At 41.8% G+C, this 22928-nt stretch overlaps 1 non-coding gene and 1 pseudogene across 1 annotated transcript; one reads left to right on the top strand and one right to left on the bottom strand.

Moving 5' to 3' along the window:
- The first annotated feature begins 13372 nt into the window (after positions 1-13372).
- On the top strand, positions 13373-19359 carry LOC130135046 (uncharacterized; annotated as a pseudogene).
- LOC115666080 (small nucleolar RNA R71) lies at positions 14500-14606 on the bottom strand. Its single transcript, XR_004003834.1, has one exon. It is a non-coding gene; the product is annotated as a small nucleolar RNA R71 (small nucleolar RNA).
- Positions 19360-22928: the final 3569 nt, after the last annotated feature.

Here is a 22928-nt window from a genome sequence, read left to right as displayed (position 1 = left end):
ATTCAGCAAGGTACGGAACGTCCACCGAGCAATGGCTACTGCATTTCAAGCTCAGGTCATCAGTCAATTGTAACATATGGAAGCTCAGATATGAGAAAATGTTAGTGCCCAAACTTCCACATTGAAACCGATTACTTCACTCTGCATTTAAGAGGACATAGAATGTTACCGATGTCATGCCCATCAACGTCAAAATGACCTAGTAGACATGTATAGGAACACAAAATATGCAGTTCCTGTATCAACTGAAGGAACAAGGAATTATTTGTTTGAAGAACTTAAGCCGGTAGTCATCACTCGGGAGACATTTCACATTGATGTCTTTCTTTTAAAGTTGGAGGCAGAGCCACAATGCGACCGAACCACCGTCCTTGATGAAGTTGTAGCAATTGGACCGTATTCGCTACGTAAAACCGAGAAACCCATCTGATTAGCCCATAGACTTGCCCATACCTCAGTTTGAGAAATTGATCTCACATCATCAGCTTCCTAAGGCGTGAATGAGAGAACGCCCTCGCCCTGGGGCAAACCGGGCGAATTGGTGAAAGAGAGCAGAGCTAGCTGTACTCCCCTGGAAACAGAACATGAAACTACTGGATAAACCACAGTACATGCACATCAAACCAGAAAATACAGCCCAAAGTTGACAACCTTTGGGTAACAATTCCTACACTAATCCAAACAATGTACAGCAAGGCAAGAGGAGGATCAAGAAAGACCCAGCAAAAGATTCCTCCATCACTACACACTTATTCTATTGCACAGCGATTTGCTTCCCATCTACATAAACTATTGACAACATAATAGACAATCTGAAGGAAACATGTTTGCCTATCAAACAAAACAGATTGCGGACCGCACTCTGTTTCGCCGTCCAGCTTCCCATGCATCCACCACCGGTCCTATGCCCCCATCTACCGCAACGAAAGCATATGTCCTCCGACCCTCGAAGTCGACCCTTTGCGTGAAATCCCCGATCCTCAGCCCCGAACCCAGCGGCTTTGCGAGGTCAATTTCCATGCACTCTCAAAAAAGGCCTAAAGAACACACAAATCTGTTTCCTAACTGTATATTAAGCCATTCTTATTTGATGCATATGGTGTATCTCGGGTTTATGTACCGTGCCATGTAATTTTTGTGGTTTGTGGTGTGCAACCACACTAGCAGCTTTTATCCCTTCAACAAAAATTGAACCCCCCTTACCACCTGCAAGGATGGCCCAGTGGTAAACGTGCCCTTGTGCATCCAAAAGTTCATGAGGTTGAGTCGGGGGCGAGGTAACTTAATTAATCTCGGATCTTCACCTTGGGATCGCCATTACCAGTCACCCATCCCCGCCCTTTCCCTTTAACATTAGGCCATGAACTGTACTTATAGAGGGAATCTCATAAATGCAATATTATTCTCAAATACAATCGTAAAGAAGCCATAACCGATGTGGTGCGTTAGGTTTGCCAAAGCCCTTTGGAGCCTTAAGGCCCTCGGACAAATACAAATAGTGTTTGGCAAAATTTTTGGAGAGCTTTGGGGACATGCAATTACATTTTCGAGGCCTTTGGCCCAAAGTAGGTTCGAAGGTACTTTAAAAGTGCTGCATTTTCGTAATGCAAGTCTTGGATTTAATATTTTTTTATTCCAATCTTGCACTGTTCATCTTCCCCGTGGTTTGCACAGAGTAACTAGACAAAGGCCGGCGATAGTTGCTTGGGGGATTGTGTGACCCCGGCGACCGTTGCCTGGGGAAAGCGTGACCCCAGCCAACAAGGCTTGAGGTCCTGTGACCTCAGGTGTCGCTTGGGTCGCGCAACCTAGGCCGCAAACCAGGCGACTCGGCCTGGGTCACGCAAACCTAGGTGACGGCCGCCTTGGGTCACATGACCCAACGGAGGTTGATGATGCCAGATTTCGCTATAGCCAGATTTGGCCTCGATAGAGGCTTGCTGGTCGCTAGTTCTTCATTGGTCTTGAGTTTTTTTTTTAATTTAAAAAAGTCAAAGTGCTTTGTAAAGCGTGATTTTTCCAAACACCGATTAAACTAAAGTTGTTTTTCAATGTTGTCGCGACCTAACCTCCCAAGATGCACTACCTAGGGGTTCGACTAATGGATTATTAAGTCTAAGGCTGTGTTCGTTTGCGGAAAAATATTTTTTCGGAAAATATTTTGCACGTTTTCCGGTGTTCGGGGGCGGAAAATGTTTTCCGTGGGAAAACATTTTCCTTCCCCACCCCCAAATCCTTCATTGTTTTGAGGAAAATGATTTCCTCTTTTCACAAAGAGGAAATCATTTTCCCCCAAATTGAAGGCAAAATTGCCCGGCCGCCGCCGCCGGTCGCCGATCGCCGCCCGCCGCCGGTAGCCGGCCGCCACCGCCGCCCGGCCGCCGCCGGTCGCTGGCCGCCACCGCCGCTGGCCGCCGCCGGTCGGGTGAAAAATATTTTCCGAAACTTTTTCATTTTGGTCACCGAACACCGGAAAATTATGTTCCGGGAAAACATTTTCAAGGAAAATGACTTTCGGAAAAATATTTTCCAAAAGGAGAATATTTTCCGCCAAACGAACGGAGCCTAAGTCTATGGATTCTTCTTCTTCTTCACTAAGGTCGCCGGCCGCCGCCGCGGTCGCCGCCGCCCTTCGCCCGCCGCCGCCGCGGTCACCGGTCGCCGGCCGCCGCGCGGTCGCCGGCAGCCGCCGGTCGCCGCCGCCACCGGCGAAAAATATTTTCCGAAACTTTTTCATATTGGTCGCCGAACACCGAAAAATTATGTTCCGGGAAAACATTTTTCAGGAAAATGACTTCCGGAAAAATATTTTCCAAAAGGAGAATATTTTCCGCCAAACGAACGGAGCCTAAGTCTAATTCGGAACCTACCAAGCCCTAAAAATTCGCGACTTAGGATTTAAGTTCTTAACATGCAAATCATTTCAATTAGGAATCGTCACTAATCTATTTTTTGGTGAGCCGATTAGAAACCCAAGTAAAGTATCGGAAGAATTACTTTACTCCTACGAACTAGAGATTATGTACTCGAGGACTTGATTATACTAGATTACTATAATGCCCTTCCGGTACCTTTTCTCTTTTATTTCAAAAAAATATTTGCAGGCAGCGTGGATTGATTTAAACCTATCCACTAACATGCTAGGTGATCATGCGGGTGCGCAACCAATAATATAACACTCAATAATGCAAAGCAATAAATAAATTGTAAACTAGGGACTTACCTCAAAACAACGAAAGCATCTGCAATGTTAATTAGAAAATCACATTGACAACCCTAATATGATTTCTAATTAACACACAAATTCACTCAAATCTTTTTTAGGTTTTTCTCTGATTTAACGAAAGCTAAACTTTATGCAATGCATTTTACGTCTAGTATGACATGCAACGTACGATTTATTTAAATGTCCAAATTCTAACAATAATTAAATGCACTATCTCTAATATGGCACGGAAATGAATCTAGACGTACGATTTCTAATGACACGCGAGCAATGACACATGGCAAGGTATGAATGACGTGGCAAGATTACATGCAAGCATGATGCAATTAATCTATATGACGTGCACGTGATATTTTTTTATATATTTTTAATTTAAATTCGGAATAAAAAACTAACTTAATTTAAACATGTAATAATAATATCTAAGAAAAGAATCTAATCTATTTTAAGAAAATAATAAAAATTTATCCTAAACATGCAATATATTATCTACTCAAGTTTTACCTAATCTTTTTGTATTTTTGTTTATGGAAAGACAATCAATTCAATTCAAACAAAAGACGAAAAAAATAGCAATGAACACGACACCCAATCACATCCATTTAGATTTAGAAACAATAGATTGACAAATCATATCTTGGGCATGAGGATCGGATTGTTCAATCTTCCGCACAATCGCGAATCATATCTCGGGCAGGAGATCGGATTGACGATTTTCCGTGCGATCGTGAGTCATATTTCGGGCATGAAATCGGACCGTCCATCATATGCACGTTGTGAAATTAGGAAATAATTCATAATTTTAAGGCTATTCGGGAACTTATTGGATACGATAATATTACTCAAAGATTCGCATAAGATTGCAATATTTCAAATAAGGAAACAATATATTCGAAAAATAAATTAAACGAGATTTTTACCTTATTCGAATATTTGCTCTCCAAGTTTGGACCTGCGGACGGTGACTCGCGGATTGGGGCGGTGACAAAGCAAGCGCCCGACAGCAAAAGGGCACACGGTGGGCTCGCGGTGGCGCTCCACAGAAAACTAGCTATCCCAAAGAAAATTTTCTTTGGTCTTTTTACTTTGACCTATAACAGGCTTTCATAGCCACTCAACTTTTGACCGAATCTGGTTGCTCTTGTCACGATTTTCTTTGATTATTGAACTTTGATTCTCAAAGCCCAACAATCAAATTCTTCACTTGTCTGTTCCTCGGTGACTCCGTGTCTATCAAATCGAAGGTCTGCAACAAAATCGAGTAACTCGTCTAAAGAAAAACTAGTGAGATTGCAGCCCACCGCTTGGAAGATAGCTCGATGGCAAAGCCAGTCTGGTCGTGCAGGGACGTCGGGCTGAAGTCGTCGCAGCTGGACGGCAAAAGAAGCAGGTTGATAACTTTATTTTATATAGAGTTTATTTATTATTTTAGACTTAATATTTGCTTAGTTTTAATTGAATTTGATGTCTACTTTATTTATTTTAATTAATTTTTGTAGGTAATTGAAGTTAAAGGGAGCTTGGGGACTAATTTTGTAATTTTCCGGCTTTCCACACGCAAAAGTATCCGAAACAATCCAATTGTTCCTAAATCGTGTAGAAGCTTCCCAAATTGGAGATCAAAGCCATGCAAATCTGCAATCAAGAAGAATCAAGCCTATTTTGGAAAGAAAATCAAAGTCCAAGCTAAAAAAGGAATTTTATTTTTTGGAGGAGTCCTAATTTGGAAGAACCTTTAATTGCAATCCTATTGTGATTAAGGTTTCTTGGAAAGCAAGAGGAGGTCTATAAAAAAAAAGACATTACACGTGATTTAGGAGGGAGAAAAAAAGAAGAAGAAGGAGGAGAAGGCGACAAAAAAATCAAGCATTGGATTATTCTTGGTGAATCTGTTCTAGTTCTTCATCATGTTTAGTTTAGTTATTGTTTTTAGTTTATTGTTCATTATGTTCTAGACTACTTGTTGTTAGAGCTACGATGTAGCTTAACTATGATTGATTAATTTTCAAGACTTGTTTATACAATTCTAGATCTCGTATGTGTGAGTTATATATCATGTTCTTAATGCTTTGAAGTGCTTGATCACCACTTGAATGATTTTTATTGCATGATGAAACCGAAAGGAGATTCTATGCGAGTGCTTTATGATATATAGCCATGAATTTAACTTAGATAGAGATATACTAGGTTGTTTGTGTGGTTTCGGTAGTAAGTAAATCAAGGGTGGTTTATTGAATCCGGGAACATTCATAGATTTTAATGCACTTAAGTTTACTTAAATTCACATGGACCAAGTGTGGGTTGCTAAATCTAAGTAGGGTTGCTATATCGGACCAAGGATAGTAATTTAAATTAGGAAGTTCTACCATCACACTATGATTTCAATTTGATTGCATGACGAGCTTGGTTCATTAATCTTGATTGGTTAAGTGAAATCGGATGCTCTAACGTTTTTAATTCTTGATCAAAGTCTTTTGCTTCTTGCTTCTTTATGTTCGAAATTTCTAGGTTTAGTTTGTGAATTTCTATTTTCGATTTTGGTTTGCTGCCTTGGTTAATTTAGCTTTCGGAAATTTCAATCGTAATAGGTTAAATTAGTTTTCTCTAGAATTTCGATTGTTTTATTAAATCTTTAATTGGTTAGATAAAGTTGAGAATTGTTCACCTTTAGTAAGTAATTTGATTGATTTGTCTACAATCTCTGTGGGAACGATACTTTAATTCATCACTTTATTAATTGTTCGATACGTACACTTGCGTTGCTAATTTAGAGAACAAGTTTTTGCCGCCGTTGCCGGGGATTGATTTGATAATTAACAATTACTATTAATACCGAGCAATTCTTGGTTTAGTCTAACATTATTTATTTTTATTTTTATTTTTATTTTATTTTTATTTGTTTGATTTTACAGAAAAAAAAAAAGAAGAAAGAGGAATTCGACTCTGTACAAGAATTGGGTGGAATATTGCATGACTCGAAGCCAACAGGGAGAACTTGAGAAGTTTGATCCTGAAATTGAGCGCACTTTTCTAAGGCGACGACGAGAGCAAAACAACAACACCATGGCTGAAAACCAACAGGGAGAAGAAAATCCAAGGAGGACTTTGAAGGATTATGCTGCACCTACGGTCCAAGGATCAACATCAAGCATTAGGAGGCCAACCATACAAGCTAACAATTTCGAAATTAAGCCTTCCCTAATTCAGATGCTTCAAAACGCAGTCCAATTCAGTGGATTGCCGAATGATGATCCTAATATCCATTTAGATGCTTTTCTTGAAATTTGTGACACTATAAAATATAATGGCGTTACTGATGATGCCATTAGATTGAGATTATTCCCTTTTTCCTTGCGTGATAAAGCTAAGACGTGGTTAACTTCTCTTCCTGCAGGATCTATCACGACTTGGAATGACATGGCTAAAAAATTCCTTAGTAAGTACTTTCTGTGACATCCTGAAAAAAATTATTCCATTTGGGATTTATGAAATACTGGATTTTATGAATGTACTGTAGTCAGTTCTCGCCTAGAACTGATCATTCCTGGGAATGCTAACCATTAGGGAAAGGCTAATAGGGGAAATTAAATTCGCGCGACTAAAGGAAATTCGATCGTGAATGGATTTCGACCATTAAATCGCGAAAGTGATATTTTGAGCCACTGTTGGCCGATCCAAGGATAGTTAGGGGTCAGTTCGCCACTGTCCTAGTAGTGGATCGCGGGTGATTCCGTTGGACCACGAAACGACTTGACGAATGATTCTGAAATTATACCGAACGATCGTACCCCTCGGATCAAGTGATTGATCTTCGCGATTTTAATGACAACCGAGGTCGTCACGCACCGAACGGACTTGCATGTGATTCGATTCAGTATCAGTCATGAGTCGATTCTGCGAATTTCCCCAGCAAGCCGCCCGTTAGCTCGAGAAATGCTCGAGTTGCGTTTAATAAAATTTAATTATTGAAATTTTGCCCAAATTGGACACCGGAAAATTAGGAAGTCACGACGGAACGTTAGGACGACGTTGCACGTGACACGTGCGAATTTTTGGTGCGCTCAAATCCTTCGGAAAAATTCGATTTGGGCAAGAAACGGAGAAAGTGACCAAAATACCCCTAGGATTTATTAAAGGACAAGCTTTAAGGGTAAAGGGCATTTTGGTAATTTTGCCCTCAAATTTTGATTGGACAATTTTACCCTTGGATATTTTGGAAATTACAAGTATACCCTTGGATATTTTTGTGCAAGAATCGATCTCGGCCGTCGGATCAAGATAAGATTGAATCGGGACCGTCGGATTAAAAATATGAGGAAAAGGGTAATATGGTCATTTTCCCCTTGGGTCAATGATCACTATTTGAGTCAAGAATGTCTTCTCTCTCTCCATTCTCTTCTTCATCTTCACCGATCAGCCCCCCCTTTTGCCGTGAAATCCTTCCCCCTCCTTCGTGAGCTCCTTGCCGTCCACCGGGAAGCCCACCGTCCGGGCCGCCCTCAGGCGGCCGTACCAGCCCTCAAGCCACCACCACCAACCGCCGTCTCTCTCTTTCTCTCCCTCTCTCTCACGTGAGGCAAGACCCACGGCCAAGTAAGCCGCACCGTCGCCACCCAAGCCGATCGCCGCCACCCGGGAGCCTTACGTCGTCGCCGCCGTTCCCGATTAAGGGCCGCCGCTTTCCGTTCTAGCCGCGATAGTCTAGAACGCGGGTAAGTCGCGCTCTAAACCCAATTTAGGACTTCGGGTATCGACGGGCGATTTTGGGCGAAATCATTATAAAGTTAGGTGCGGAATTGTATGAATTGGTAGTGGAAATTTTATGGCGGGCCTTGGGATTTAATTCGGGCATTAATTATTGGAAATTAGAAAATAACAGTGGCTGTGATCTACTATTCATAGGGCCGTGATGGGCCGATCGGGACGCAAGTTGGATTTTTAGAACCAAGAAATTATGGTGAAAAAGTCCCGTGAAGGACCGAAATCGATTTGACGTCGTTTGGTGGAAGAAAAATAATGATTTCGGTATTAATGGACTAGTGTTCGGCAAATTTTGGGATTTGTTTCATGGATGAATTTATCGAGTTCACCTTGGGTGAAATTATGGCTGGAATTATGATGGTTTGGGGGTTATTTAGAGAGTAAATAAGGGCTACCTACGACAAGTATACATGCTGGAATTTGTGGTTCGGAATAATGTGTTTATGGCTTGATTTGTGGTGTATATGTGTCGGATTGTCGTGTGATGTCATGGCTGAATTGTGAGGGTCCTTGTGACTGAAATTACTCGCGATTGTGATGGTTATATGTGTGTTTATAAGCTGCGAATTACTGTTCACAAGCTGTGATTTACTGTTCACGGGGCTGTGATGATTTGTTCGGGACACAAGTTGGGTTTTTAGAACTGGCATTTAATGGCGAGAAAGTGTCGTGAAGGATCGGAATTGATCCGACGCCATCTGGTTAGAGAAAATTGGCAATTTACGTGTTCTAGGCGTGTTTGGAATTATTCTGGATGGAGTTGATTTAATTGGGTGCTTAGTTGTGTAATTATATAATAGAATTATGCATGTTTGGTGCACGCGTGGGCCAGATTGAATTAATTGTTGACAGTGGCCATGTGAATTGCTGAGTGAGCGTGTTTTATGTGTGAAGTGATGCGTGCACGGGCCACGTGTGATGGGCCAGTTGCGTGTAGTAAATGCATGTAGAGCGTGTGCATGAGTAAAAAGGAATCGTGGTGTGGCAAGTGATTGTGGGAAAGTATGTGAAAGGTGCGAAAGTGCGAGTTTGGGATCGGGCCGAGTATCATAAACTCGAGCCACGATCACGTAGGTCTGTTGCATTTGGCACAGGCTGAGGCTTGAAAAAGCAAGAATGAGAATCGGTCCGAGGCACGATCAGCTCGGGTGAGATCGGGATTGGACCGAGGCATCATAAGCTCGGGTTCCAATCATGTAGGCCTGGGGCGTGTGATGCTCAGGTCGCGATTGGGGCCTGAGGTGTGAACGGGTACGCGGGCCGGATGTGGTGAATGATTGCAGTGTACCTGAGGCGTGTACGTTTACGCGGGATGTAACAGTCTGAATTTTCGATCCTTTTTCCCGGGATTTAGGAAATGAATTTGACCAATGCGCTATAGTGAGATCTCACCCGGGAACCGCGCATTCTCGGGATGCTAACCTTAGGGGTAGGGCTATTACGGGATTGAGTTCGCACGACCAAAGAACTCGACCTGGGTTCGATCTTTGACTATATGGATTGATGAGGGAATGTTTTGAGCCAACCGAGACCGGTCTATTTGATTGATCGTGTCCGAAGGGCACTAGTGACAGACCCTCGCAATTATATGACGATCGAGATCGCCTTGGTTCGAGCAAACTTAAACGTGATTTGACTTAGTGTAGGTCACGGGTCGAGAGCGCGTAATCCTAATGAGCCACCCGTTAGCAAGAGACAAGCTAAAGTCGCGATTGGTCAATTTTAGTCATTTCTTGGAATTCGGGCCCGGGAATCGAGAATTTTGAAAGTGACAATTTTGAGCGGCCGATGACGTTTTCGGCTTGGCCAACCTTGGGGCCACCCATTTCTGCAAAAAAATAGATTTCGGTCCGGGGCCGGAAAAATTACGGTTTTGCCCCTGTGGACACCGATGTTGGATTTTGAGGTCGTTTGAGGTTATTTTTCGAGGCCAAGGTCATTTTAGAGTGGCCACGCATATTTGGAGTGGTTACGGCCAAAAATTAGAATTTCGACAAAAATTGGAAAAATAATATTATTTTATTCCCGGAACTTCGCAGTCGATTTTCGAGGACTTAGAAAGTGAATTTCGCGATTCTGATGCCATATTATGTTGGCCACGCACATATGGAACACGTATGTGGGAAAATTGGAATTTCGCCCTGGGACCGGAAAATTACGATTTTGCCCCTAGGCCTATTTTTGGGTATTCCGAATTTTGGGGATTTTGGAAATTGAATTTGGGGATTAAGTGTGGATAAATATCAGCCCCAAAATATTGGACAAAAACGCCCTTAGATATTTTGGTTTGGAAGAATGTGGACCAAGTGTTTTAGGGGCAAAATTGGAATTAAGAAAAAAAATTGGTCAAACCTTGGACCAAATATTTAATTGTTTCTCTCCTCTCTCTCTCTCCTCATTCCCTCTCTTCTCTCGGCAGCCCCCCCCAACAGAGAACTCTCTCCCTCTCTCCCTCACCAAAAATCCTCTCATCTCTCTTTCGGCCTTGGACCGCCGATCACCGCCGGAGCATCGCCGGAGCAAGCCGCCACCGCCGATCGCCGCCGGCCAGCCGTTCCCCCTTGCCGCTCTAGCCGAGTTAGTCTAGAGTTCGGGTAAGTCGCGATCTAATCCCTATTTAGGACGTCGGGTATTTTCGGACTCGTCGGGTATGGTTTTGAGGATTTAGAGGTTGATTAAGGTGTCGATAATGGTTTTTGGTGGTTGATCGTGGTTATTGGTGGCTGATCATGACTATTAGCGGTTGTTGCGGGTTGGATTAGACGTCGGGAAATGAGTTTAGGCGGTTGGAATTCGGTAGAAATCGGTTCGGGTTTGAATCCGTGAGGTTCGGGGTGAATCGCGGATTCATGGTTACTGTACCCGCTCGGTTTGCTATTTTTGTAGAAAATTTTGTGGGCCGAATTTGAGGAAAGTTTCTTCATGAAAGTTGTTTCCAACATCTTGAGGTATAACATATTTTAATTTGGGAATTTTTGGAAATCATTTGATGCCATTCGGAAGTCCATCTTTGGACCGAAATAAAACTGCCCGATTTACTGTTCATCCGACCTTCGGGTCTGTTCGAATTTTTATAAATTTTTCCAGGCCTATTTTCAAAATACTTCCTTCACAAACGTTGTTGGGGACATTCGTGGCTATAACATATAAAAATTTCAAAGCTTTTCAATGTGATTTGTGTGTTGAAATAAATATATTTTGAGGACAAAACGGTCTGTTGGAGCGAGTTGATTTTCGTCTGATTTCAAGTGACCAAAAGAGGTGTTTCCAGTTGGAACTGAGTTTTGAGTTCTTCACGAAAAATGTTCAGCACGATGTTTTACACAACGTGTCCAAATTTTAGAATTTTTGGAGTTCGTTTACTATTTATTTTGATGGGATTTCGGTCACTGTATAAACTGCCCAATTTTACCCCGATTCTTTGGATGTTCGTTTTTTATGAGCGGAATGGTGGGGGTGTCGTGGTTGAATGGTTCTGCCCTTGTGGCGGGAATTGAGCCTGAATGTGTGTTTGAATGTGGATTGGTGATATGCCGTGTGTGTTTGGCCATGAAATGTGGTGGTGTGATAGTGCATTCGCGTATTGTATTCGCGTGCCAAGAATGTGTGATTGGGTGGGGTGTTCGTGTGACGAGAATGTGAAATTGTGAAATGTGTGTGAGGTGTGCGTGTTTGGCAGTGTGTAGGTGTGGCCGTGTGACAAATGTGGTTTGAGTGGAACGAAGGTACTGGAATATATGATTGGTTTGAAAAGTGAGACCCTGAGGCGTGTTCGTTTACGCGGGGTAAGGTCCGTCCTGAGGCGTGTTCGTTTACGCGGGACGATACCGTCCCTGACGAGGTGACGATGCCCGGCCCGACGGGGTGACGATGCCTGACGTGGTCAGAAGACCGTTGGCCTGATGCGTTTTACGCGGGCGCGGTAGAAGGAAAATGTGTGTAGGATTCCGTCCTGAGGCGTGTTCGTTTACGCGGGACGATGCCGTCCCTGACGAGGTGACGATGCCCGGCCCGACGGGGTGACAATGCCTGACGAGGTCAGAAGACCGTTGGCCTGATGCGTTTTACGCGGGCGCGGTAGTGGTGGAAAGGTTGAGAATGAGCGGGATTTGGCTTGACATGTGAGGATTGTGAAAGTGATGCATGGTGTGAGTTAGTGTGCGAGTGTGTTTGTATCGCGTGATGCAATGCGCAATTATGGGGTAAAATCTGCTAGGCATGGTATGGGACGTGCCCAAGTAGGTTTTGCTTTATAATCGAGGCACGCGTGCGGCTGTGATGTACTGCTGTGGTATGATTGGCGTGTGTATTGATATGTGGAAAGTGTGTGATGGCATGTGTGCAAGAATTGTATGTTGGGATTGTGGGCTAACGTGCATGGTGCGTATGCAGAGAGTCCAGGTATGTGTGAATGTTCGATTGCTGGTTGTGTGGTTGTTTGGTTGCGCGTTTGGATGTGTCTGGAATTACGTGATAGCCTAGGTGGGGCTTAGGTTGTGACTTATTGAGATGTGATCTCATGGTTGTTTCAACCAAACCATTTCAGAGCCCCTGCCTGAATGTCGAGATTGAGGTCGACTCGGAGTCGTCAGTGAGCGATACATGCGGAGGATTGAGGTGGTGATGCCGAGGACGGTGAGTCGGAGCGGACGCCTTCGAGAGGGCGTAGGGGATAGTTCTGGGAGGAGGATGCGCCCCATTTTTGGATAGTGCTGACCTAGAGAGCTGATCTTGATATTTTGGTGGTTTGGAGTTTATAGTTCGGTGTGCTTATAAATTATTTTGTGGTTTGTATTGGCGGATGATGTAAATATTTGGAAGTGTAATATATGCTTGGTGGTTTGACGATTTGTTCCTTCCTGGTGTTCTCCAATTTTAATGTCCGGGATTTTTTATTGCTTCCGCCGCGAGTTAACTCTGATGGATCGTTGGGTCGGCGACGTTATTCCTGGGACGTCGCACTCTGTTCGACCGGAGGCGAGATGTCGCGGGCTCGACGGGGGTTCGGGGCGTGACACGGGACACTGGCGAGTGGTGTGGGAAGTGATAAGTGGTCGCAGTGTACCTGAGGCGTGTACTTCAATGCGGGTCACTAACGAGGAATGAGAAAGAGGAAATGAGAATGGAAGGAATAGTGGAATGAGAATTGGTACATGTGTGTGTTGCATACGGCGTGATTGTGATTGAGTACGGGTGTACGCATGTTTGAGTTTGACTATATTATTTGAGGTGCCTGCGATGTGATGACTTGATGTGTACGAATGCATGTGTGTCTGTGTGATTGTCTGGAGGTACGTAATAGCCTAGGTGGGGTTTAGGGGTGAACTTGCTGAGAAGTGTTCTCATGGTTGTCTCAACCAACATTTTAGAACCTCGTCAAGAACCATGAACCCTCCACCGCAGCCACTAGAGCGTTTTGGGGTACCCGTGCACACCGAGTTGGTCGTTGCAGAGTTTCCAATGGGAGATGGGATGACCTGGATTAGGCACACTACTACCGTTTTCGTAGATATAGGTTTGCCCTTGTTGGAGGAACAGAAGTACACCGCCTGGTTCTTCCGGGATCAAGCCGGGGATGAGTTCGGGCCCGTTAGAGGCTTCGACGTTCCATTTGATTTAGTAGGGGATTGGGACCCGACGGCCGTACCCTCGATAGACGGAGAGTTGACTAGTGTGGATACTAGTTTAGCTCAGTCGGGTTTGCATTCAGCGGCCACAGCTCAGGGATCTTCAGAGGCTGAGCATGAACCCGAGCCCGAAGCGTCGCAAGCTGAAGAAGATCCGATGGACATCGATTTGGAACCGATCCCCGAGGAAGAACCAGAGGAAGCAGAGGCCGAGGAAGAACCTGAGGTGGAACCCGAGGACGAACCTGGCGAGTCTGAAGAGCCTGTAGGAGACCCGGAGTATATACTCCCTTTTGAGGAATACATGGATCCCAATTACGTGCCTGAGTATAATTTCTTCGATTTCTTGGCTGAGGAGTATCAGAACGCAGCTCCAGCTGAGTCGGGCAACATCAATCACCCGATTGTGATCGAAGCAGAGTCAGAGCCCTCAGAGGAGCAGTCTGCTCAGGAGAGTTCGAAGTCAGAAGATGAGGAGTCAGACTCGGAATGGACGCCTAGCAAGGGGCGTTAGGGGTTAGTTCAAGGGTTCTTAATAGGTTTTTGGAAAGTAACATTTTTGGGATAGAAAGTCAGGTCATCGATCTTTTTGGTATATCGATGGTTTGTAACACGGGGTGCAAGTATACGCGATGGTGGTAAAGTCTGGCGGTGGTAAGTTGTGATTATTTTATAAGTTGGTAATGTAAAGAAATATGTGTATTCTCCCTATTCTCCCAAGTTTTATTTGTCAGGGATTAATTGTGAATTCCGCTGTGGCTTTAAATCTCTGATGGTTATTTGAGGTCGGCGACATTCCTGGGATGTCGCGCAAATCGACCAGGTAAGGGTGTCGCGTGCCCGATGGGGTTCGGGGCGTGACACTTTCCTCCTGCTAAGTCTACCAAGATGCGTAACGATATTACTTCTTTTGTACAGATGGATGGTGAATCTCTGTACGAAGCATGGGAGAGGTTTAAAGAATTACTAAGGCGTTGTCCGCACCATGGCCTACCAGTTTGGATGCAAGTGCATACATTCTACAATGGAGTGATGCCGAATTTGAGGTCTACCATTGATGCCGCAGCTGGAGGGACGTTGAACAATAAATCGCCCGAGGAAGCCTTTGATCTTTTGGAGGAGATGGCGGCTAATAGCTACCAATGGCCGATTGAGAGGCTATCTGCTAGAAAGTCGAGTGGAATTCATGAAGTCGGTGTCAATACTACCATTGCCGCAGAGTTTGCTGCTTTAAACAAAAAGATCGACTCAGTGTTGAAGATTCAAGGCCCGACTTGTGAATTTTGCAATGGAAGCCATGCTAGCACTGAATGTCAGGTAGGTAATCCTTTCACACATCCTCCTGAAAATACTAACTTTGTTCGAAATTTTAGCAGGCCTCCCCAGAACAATCCATATTCAAACACCTATAATCCTGGATGGCGAAACCACCCGAATTTCTCCTGGAGCAACCAAAATCAGCAAGGGCCGAGACCACCACCACCATCATTTAGGCCGCCTGAGGAGAAACAGCACAATCACCTTGAGGAGATGGTTACTAAGCTAGCTCAAACAACTCAAGACTTCATTAAAAGTGCTTATGTGAGGTTCCAAAATCAGGAGGCATTCATTCGAAATCTGGAGAAGCAGGTTGGCCAGTTAGCTAACCATTTGTCTGAAAGACCGTATGGTACCCTTCAGAGCAACACTGAGAAGAATCCAGTTGAGAATGCAAAAGCAATCACCTTGAGGAGTGGAAAAGAAGTTAGCAAAAATTTGTCTAATGAAGCAGCAAGAAAGAAGAAAGAAATCGAATCACCCGGAGCCGACGCACCCGAAATTGAACCCTCCAAAGCTGATCCACCTCGAAGGAAGTTATTTCCGGACAATCCAAAGCCATATGTGCCGCCAGTTCCATACCCGGAAAGACTTCAGCAACACAAAATAGATAAGCAGTTCTCTAAATTCCTTGATGTTTTTAAGAAATTGCACATTAATATTCCTTTTGCAAATGCCTTAGCCCAGATGCCTAGTTATGCGAAATTTTTGAAGGAAATTTTGGCAAACAAACGGAAATTGGAAGATTATGAGACTGTGAAGCTTAATGAGGAATGTTCAGCTATTTTATAGAATAAGTTACCACCAAAGTTGAAAGATCCAGGGAGTTTTACTATTCCTTGTACTATTGGTAATTCTTATTTTGATAAGGCATTGTGTGATTTAGGTGCAAGTATTAATCTAATGCCTTATTCTGTTTTTAGGAAATTAGGTTTGGGGGAAGCAAAAGCTACCACCGTATCTCTTCAGTTAGCCGATCGATCGATCAAATACCCAAGAGGCATAGTGGAGGATGTTCTAGTTAAGGTTGACAAGTTTATTTTTCCTGCAGATTTCATTGTCTTAGAGATTGGAGGAGGATTTCGAGGTCCCGATCATCCTAGGCCGACCTTTTCTAGCAACAGGGAGAGCTCTAATTGATGTGCAACAAGGAAAATTAATTCTTAGAGTTCAAGATGACCGAGTCACCTTTGATGTGTTCAAAGCCATGAAATATCCTGCTGAGCCGAATGAATGTTTGAGAGTCGATGCAGTTGATAGGCTTGTGGAATCAATTTTTAGTAAAGCCACAATTGAAGACTCGTTGGAGGCATGCTTGGTTTGGCCAAGCAAAGAAGAAGCCAAAGTTGTAGAGGTCGAGCAGTACACGAAATTTTTGGAAGCAAATCCACCTCTTCCGAGATTTAGACCACCGAAATTCGAAGAATTGGGATCGAATTTGAAGAAACCGAAACCCTCTATTGAAGAACCACCAATTCTAGAACTCAAATCTTTACCATCTCATCTTAAATATGCTTTTCTTGATGGAGTGTCCTCTCTTCCAGTAATTATTTCTTCTTCTTTGACAGGTGTGATGGAGGAAAAGTTACTCCGAGTCCTGAGAGATCATAAAGGAGCAATAGGATGGACCATTGCAGATATTAAAGGAATAAGCCCCTCGATATGCATGCATAAAATATTGATGGAAGAGCAATTCAAACCGATCATCCAACCCCAAAGGAGGCTCAATCAAAAAATGCAGGAGGTGGTGAAGGCTGAGGTAATTAAGCTACTTGATGCAGGGATCATCTATCCTATCTCTGATAGTGCTTGGGTAAGTCCTGTGCAAGTTGTTCCCAAAAAAGGAGGTATGACTGTTCAACCTAATGATGATAATGAATTGATTCCTACTAGAACAGTTACTGGATGGCGTGTTTGCATGGATTATAGAAAATTGAATGATGCCACCCGTAAAGATCACTTTCCTTTACCTTTTATTGATCAATTATTGGAGAGACTTGCAGGGCATGAGTTTTACTGCTTTTTAGATGGTTATTCTGGTTATAATCAAATCCCTATTGCACCTGAGGATCAAGAAAAAACTACTTTTACTTGTCCATATGGTACTTTTGCCTATAGGAGGATGCCTTTTGGTCTTTGTAATGCGGCTGCTACTTTTCAAAGATGCATGATGGCTATTTTTTCTGACATGATGAAAAAATATATTGAGATATTTATGGATGATTTTTCTGTTTTTGACTCATCTTTTGATTTATGCTTGAATAATTTAGCTTTGGTGTTACAAAGATGTGAGGAGACTAACCTTGTCTTGAATTGGGAGAAGTGTCACTTTATGGTGCAGGAAGCGATTGTGCTAGGCCATAAGATCTCTATAAGAGGAATTGAGGTGGACCGAGCTAAGATTGAAGTTATTTCAAAACTGCCGCCTCCTACCTCTGTGAAGCTTGTTCGAGGATTTTTGGGACATGCAGGATTTTATAGGCGTTTCATTAAAGATTTTTCTAAGATTGCTAGACCCCTTTCTAAATTGTTGGAAAAAGATTCTAAATTTGACTTCTCTGATGATTGTTTGCAGGCATTCAACACATTGAAGGAGAAGTTAATTTCGGCCCCTATCATGACTGCGCCTACTTGGGATTTGCCTTTCGAGTTGATGTGTGATGCTAGTGACTCGGCTGTTGGAGCCGTACTTGGACAAAGAAAGGATGGAATTTTTCAAACCATAAACTATGCAAGTCGCACCCTATCTGGAGCTCAATTGAATTATGCCACAACTGAAAAGGAGCTTTTGGCGGTAGTGTTTGCTTTTGATAAATTTCGCTCTTATTTGATTGGTTCCAAAGTCATTGTTTACACTGACCACTCTGCTCTTAAGTATTTGCTTGAAAAGAAAGATTCAAAACCTAGGTTGATTAGGTGGATCTTACTGCTGCAAGAGTTTGACTTGGAAATCAAAGACAAGAAAGGGAAAGAAAACTTAGTGCCAACCATCTCTCTAGATTGCCGAATGCCCCTGTGGAAGAAAGACCAATCCTAGATGAATTTCCTGGTGAGGCACTTTTCTCTGTCAAAACCGAAACCCCTTGGTATGCTGATTACGTTAATTTCTTGGTAAGTAAGGTTCTCCCTTCTGAATTGACTTATCAACAAAGGAAGAAATTTTTTTCTGATGTTAAACACTATTTTTGGGAGGATCCTTTCTTGTTTAAGGTATGTGCTGATCAAGTTATTAGGCGATGTGTTCCCAATGAAGAAATACCTAACATTCTTTTTCATTGCCATGATGGACAGGCAGGTGGTCACTTCGGTGCCTCCAAGACTGCAGCTAAGGTTTTACAGTCTGGTTTTTATTGGCCTACACTATTTAGAGATGCGTATTCTTATGTTGGTGCATGTGATAAGTGTCAAAGAACTGGTAATATATCTAGAAGACATGAAATGCCTTTAAACAATATCTTAATCTGTGAATTGTTTGATGTTTGGGGTATGGATTTCATGGGACCCTTTCCACCTTCATATGGTAATACTTATATCTTGGTTGCTGTGGAATATGTTTCTAAATGGATTGAGGCCGTAGCTTTGCCTTCTAATGATGCTAGAGTTGTGATTAAATTTTTGAAAAAGAATATCTTCACCAGGTTTGGCACGCCTAGGGCTATTATAAGTGATCAAGGTACACACTTTTTGAATAAGCAATTTGAATCACTTTTGCATAAATATGGTGTGACACATAAAGTAGCTGCTGCTTATCACCCTCAAACTAGTGGTCAAGCTAAAATTTCTAATAGGGAGATAAAGAGAATATTGGAAAAGACAGTGAATTCTAATAGGAAGGATTGGGCAATTAAACTTGATGATGCATTGTGGGCTTATAGAACTGCTTATAAAACTCCTATTAGGAAGGATTGGGCAATTAAACTTGATGATGCATTGTGGGCTTATAGAACTGCTTATAAAACTCCTATTGGTATGTCACCTTTTCGACTTGTTTATGGAAAAGCATGTCATTTGCCTGTTGAGTTAGAGCATAAAGCATATTAGGCAGTATGTTTTCTTAACTTCGATATGCAGGTAGCTGGTGAGAAGAGATTGTTGCAATTGAATGAGTTGGATGAGTTCCGCAATGAAGCATATGAGAATGCCAAGAACTATAAGGAGAGGACGAAGAGATGGCATGATAGACACATCTTAAGAAAGGAGTTTCATATAGGTCAAAAAGTTTTATTACGTCTTTGTCTTTTTCCAGGTAAGTTGAAGTCAAGATGGTCTGGACCTTTCACTGTCACCAAGATCTTCCCTTATGGAACAGTTGAAGTTGTTAATGATAAGGAGGAAACCTTTAAAGTGAACAGTCAACGTCTCAAGCCCTACTTTGGAGGTGGTTTCGACTCACAGACAGCCACCATTGCTTTGCTTTCGCCTGCCTAAAAGAGTTGGAAGAGTTTGGCTGCAAACTATAAAGCAAGCGCTTCTTGGGAGGCAACCCAAGCATTTTTATTATGTTTCTTCATTAATTTTTATGTTCAGTTTTTTTTCAAAAAAAAAAAAAAGATGATTAATTTTTTTTTTCTTTTATCCAGGTTAATTTTCTTTCTTGAAGGATCACCTTTTGGAGTTTAGTCATCAAGACCATCCGTGGACACATCCTACAGCAAGGGGAGTTTTCTTGTTCCTATTTTTCTTTTGTTTCTTTTGTTTTTCACATTGAGGACAATGCTTTATTCAAGTTTGGGGGGGAGACAAAATTTTTGCTAAATTTTTATGATTGCATTCCTTGTTGTGAATTGTTGCGATTCTTAGGAAAATTTAAATTTTGTTCAAACTTGCAAATGATATGTGAGTTAATTTTGATTCTGATTATGTTGATCCACTTACTGAGCACTAAAAGTCCTTAATTTTTGAGTAGTGTGTACATCTAGAGAACATTCACGTGAAGTATGTGCTTTTCTTAGATCTCACCCAAATCTTATAATTTGTTTGATTTTCTCTTGAGGCGAAATCCTAGGCTACATCTAACTGAGAAAATGATTTAGGCAATTTTTGGATCGATTGAGCCTTTCAAGCCCACCCTGTTTATTTATCCATAGTCACCCCCGTTGAGCCTTAATTATTATCCAATCTTTTATTGGCACCCGCATTTTTTTAGCTTACCTTTTGCCAAATTATATCATTGTCCCACACCCCATGAACATGTTAATTTTTTAGGATAAAAGTTTATTTGGGAGGAAGGGTGGAGCATGGAAATAATTTGATTGCTATGGTTGTTTGGGGTGTATCGTTTAAAAAAAAAAAGAAAAAAAAAGAAAAAAAATTGCTTTTATGGTTCCCTATCCAACTTTCAATTGAGTGAGCCTTTCGGATATTCAATGGGTTGGGAATGTTCACGTTATATTAGGAGGGACTTAGGGAGGAACTCCACCATAAAGCAATGAAAAAAACAAAGGAGAAAGCATGATGATACGTGGTGGCAGAAAGATTATTTTGAAGATGTGAAATTGGGGATAGTGGCATATGCTCCAATTAGATCCTAGAAATCAATGTGTCCATGGGTGATTTGAGCTTAAATTTACCATTATCTCACCGTTAGCCCAGCCTTACATTACAACCTGACGAAAGTCCTATTGATTTTTAGTTGGATGATTAGTTTACATTAGTGGAGAGAGGAATGAAAAGCAAACCTATGAGATTTGGTTATAATTATAAAGAGTTTTTGAGAGGTTGTATACCAATGTGAACTTATCTGGATTGCATATAATTCGAAAAGATGAGGACTCACACACACACTTGGATCACATAGTTAGAATTGGTTTTAACTTATGAATCTATTTCAATGTTTGGATGAAATTTTTGTTTGTCTTTGAATTGTGATTTCGAGCAATTATGGAAGGAAGTCATGTAGGGGGTTGTTAGCTTGAGTATGTTTTATATCTTACTTTTGCTCGAGGACTAGCAAAATGTTAAGTTTGGGGGTATTTGATAACTTTATTTTATATAGAGTTTATTTATTATTTTAGACTTAATATTTGCTTAGTTTTAATTGAATTTGATGTCTACTTTATTTATTTTAATTAATTTTTGTAGGTAATTGAAGTTAAAGGGAGCTTGGGGACTAATTCTGTAATTTGCCGGCTTTCCACACGCAAAAGTATCCGAAACAATCCAATTGTTCCTAAATCGTGTAGAAGCTTCCCAAATTGGAGATCAAAGCCATGCAAATCTGCAATCAAGAAGAATCAAGCCTATTTTGGGAAGAAAATCAAAGTCCAAGCTAAAAAAGGAATTTTATTTTTTGGAGGAGTCCTAATTTGGAAGAACCTTTAATTGCAATCCTATTGTGATTAAGGTTTCTTGGAAAGCAAGAGGAGGTCTATAAAAAAAAAAGACATTACACGAGATTTAGGAGGGAGAAAAAAAGAAGAAGAAGAAGGAGGAGAAGGCGACAAAAAAATCAAGCATTGGATTATTCTTGATGAATCTGTTCTAGTTCTTCATCATGTTTAGTTTAGTTATTGTTTTTAGTTTATTGTTCATTATGTTCTAGACTACTTGTTGTTAGAGCTACAATGTAGCTTAACTATGATTGATTAATTTTCAAGACTTGTTTATACAATTCTAGATCTCATATGTGTGAGTTATATATCATGTTCTTAATGCTTTGAAGTGCTTGATCACCACTTGAATGATTTTTATTGCATGATGAAACCGAAAGGAGATTCTATGCGAGTGCTTTATGATATATAGCCATGAATTTAACTTAGATAGAGATATACTAGGTTGTTTGTGTGGTTTCGGTAGTAAGTAAATCAAGGGTGGTTTATTGAATCCGGGAACATTCATAGATTTTAATGCACTTAGGTTTACTTAAATTCACATGGACCAAGTGTGGGTTGCTAAATCTAAGTAGGGTTGCTATATCGGACCAAGGATAGTAATTTAAATTAGGAAGTTCTACCATCACACTATGATTTCAATTTGATTGCATGACGAGCTTGGTTCATTAATCTTGATTGGTTAAGTGAAATCGGATGCTCTAACGTTTTTAATTCTTGATCAAAGTCTTTTGCTTCTTGCTTCTTTATGTTCGAAATTTCTAGGTTTAGTTTGTGAATTTCTATTTTCGATTTTGGTTTGCTGCCTTGGTTAATTTAGCTTTCGGAAATTTCAATCGTAATAGGTTAAATTAGTTTTCTCTAGAATTTCGATTGTTTTATTAAATCTTTAATTGGTTAGATAAAGTTGAGAATTGTTCACCTTTAGTAAGTAATTTGATTGATTTGTCTACAATCTCTGTGGGAACGATACTTTAATTCATCACTTTATTACTTGTTCGATACGTACACTTGCGTTGCTAATTTAGAGAACACAGGTGAATCAAGCCGAGAGCAGCAGTAGGTGGCTTCATCGATCGGGAAGTGCGAGCAAAGAACAGCACGGGTCAAGAGCACAGTGTAGGTCGGGCTCTCGGCCGCAAGAAAACTTCAGCCGAGGCCTCTCCCTCTCCCTCACACGTGTTCCTCTCTAGTATGCTTGTTGTAACACCGCGCATCTATACTGTGTAATATTATTCGCTTTGAGCCCACTGACCCTCACAACTTTAAAACACGTTACACAGATGTAGAACCCCAAGCCGGGACAAGAGAGGTACCCCATTTCCCTGCGCACGTCCGGGGTAGTGGTGCAGACGCACCGCCGCTTGGCTTGGGCCGTCACACTTGTAGAATTGAATTCCCGCTTCCTCTCACTCTAATGGACGTGTATGTTCAATTGTGTGGCCCCTTCTCAGCTCTCACTCACGATTTTTGGGGCCCCCCAGTGAAGTGAAGCCCCCCTCCTCCTTTTATGTAAAACAGATTTGGCTTTGTATCCCATCGTCTTCGGCACTTCAGTTAAATCCCTAAAAATAATCGCAATTTATTATAGTTGAGATTTACTGTTAAAAATAATTAAGAGATTCTCCGTATTTTCTACTATTGTTTTGTCGTCTACTTTTATTCTTC

Source organism: Syzygium oleosum, unplaced genomic scaffold, assembly GCF_021117445.2.
Source record: "Syzygium oleosum isolate NSW1041296 unplaced genomic scaffold, Sole_v2.1 Sole_v2.27, whole genome shotgun sequence".
Classification (NCBI taxonomy): Eukaryota; Viridiplantae; Streptophyta; class Magnoliopsida; order Myrtales; family Myrtaceae; genus Syzygium; species Syzygium oleosum.
This window is presented reverse-complemented; position numbering and strand designations above follow the sequence as displayed.